Source organism: Phytophthora infestans, genomic scaffold (genome assembly GCF_000142945.1).
Source record: "Phytophthora infestans T30-4 supercont1.10 genomic scaffold, whole genome shotgun sequence".
Taxonomy (NCBI): Eukaryota; Oomycota; class Peronosporomycetes; order Peronosporales; family Peronosporaceae; genus Phytophthora; species Phytophthora infestans.
Genome location: NW_003303749.1, coordinates 3,002,502 through 3,004,607, shown reverse-complemented (window position 1 = coordinate 3,004,607; position 2,106 = coordinate 3,002,502).

Genomic DNA, 2,106 nt, shown 5'->3' with positions numbered 1-2,106 from the left:
GTGAGGAGAAGACAGAAGAAGACGATCCTGCTGAGCATCAACGACGATTTGAGGAGGACGCGCATTGCGAACACCCTGTCGACAATGCTCGCGGCTTCCAGATTGGAGCGTCAACGAATTCAGACGATAGAGCTGCGGCTAAACGTGCGCGGGATGCGGAAAGAGCACGGGCCAGGCGAGCCGCTATGACGAGCTCACAAAAACTACGGACACGAGCGAAGGACGCGGAGAGGAAACGGCTACGTAGAGCTTACAGATCCGACTCCCAGACCGCGGACGAGATGCCGAGCTGGCGAGGGTACGACGCGATCGAATGGCTCCAGAAGACCTGGCAGCTCATCCATACGCGTATTATCGAGATGCGCAGTCCAACCACAGAGCCACAAGAACAGAGGAGGATAGTCAAAATGCAAGGATTCGTGATGCAGTGGCACACGACAGTCGCAGGGAAGGCATGTCAGATGAACAGCGCCAAGCGAAGCGTGACCAAAATACAGACGCACACCGCCATCGCAGGAACGGCATGTCAGATGAGCAGCGTCAAGCTGAGCGTGATGTAAACACAGCACAGCGAAGAGACTTCAGAGGGGGCATGACGGATGAGCAGCGCCACGCTGAGCGCGATCAAAACACAGCTGCGCGGAGAGACCATAGAGGGGGCATGACGGATGAGCAGCGCCAAGTAGATCGCGATCAGAATACAGCGGTGCGAAGGGACCATAGAGGGGGCATGGCGGATGAGCAGCGTCAAGCAGAGCGCGATCAAAACACAGCTGCGCGGAGAGACCATAGAGGGGGCATGACGGATGAGCAGCGCCAAGTAGATCGCGATCAGAATACAGCGGTGCGAAGGGACCATAGAGGGGGCATGGCGGATGAGCAGCGTCAAGCAGAGCATGAGCGGGACGCAGCCGCGCACAGAGCTCGAAGAGAAGCAATGACGGAAGAACAAAGGGATCAGCGAAAAGAGCAGGAGCGGTTCCGCCGGCGGTCTCGGCAGTATAAGAAGGGCCTCGCCTACCACGAAGATTTTGACCCTTCCAGTGTTTCCGGGGGCCGTCACTACTTCACGCGTTACACGGACGACAACCAGGAGAACAAACGGGTTTGTCACTACTGCGACGCTTGGAAGTTCCCGCAAGAGACAGACGGATGCTGCTGTCGTAACGGACTGGTGTTTGTTCCATCTTCGCGAACAGCACCTGATGCACTACTATCACTTTTCGAAAACCCGACCTTCATGCGGTCAATCCGAGCCTACAACAACGTATTCGCATTTACGTCCATGGGAGCTTCGCGGTCTCGGCCTCTCAACGTCGACGAAAGCGTGACACGGAATGGTGTCTACAACTTCCGTGTACAAGGGTCAGTGTGCCATCGCTTGGGATCGTTACTACCTCCAACATTCGGCCGCTCCATGTATGCCCAAGTTTACTTTAACGATCCAGACATGGATGCACGTGTGCGAAGCCGTATGAACATGACGCAAGGCCTCGATCGCGCCGTCATGGAAACGATTGACCAGATGATGGTGGCGCACAATCCGTACACACAAGAATTCATCAACGCGCGTAGATTTTTGATAGATCGTGGCTGGGATGCGTATGCAGCAGCCATCAGGGAGCACGAACGACGCTGAGCGGCAGGGGAAGACGTTGATGAGCATGATCCGTCATTAGCCTTGAGTAATTTTCTTCCGGAGGGGAATCATTTTAAGCTGCGTCTGCACGTCACACGGAATGCGAACCCGGGTACGCATAACATTCCAACTGCATCAGAGGTGGCAGCCGTTGTGATCGATACAAATGCGGCTGAGCATCGGGATATAATCCTACACACGACAGGAGGAGGTTTCAAGCGCATCTTTGAGACGAGCGTTACCTACGACCCGCTACAGTACCCTCTACTCTTTCCGTACGGGGATAATGGCTGGACTTACGATATCCCGTACGTTGGTAATCCCGTCGATCGCCACGGTGACCCCTTAACCATGTCCGTTCGCGAATATGAGGCGTATCTGCTTTACGACCGGACGGTTAGTAATTCTCTTATCCTGCGCGGTGGGCGACTGACGCAGCAATACTGCGTTGACCAATGGGCCAAATG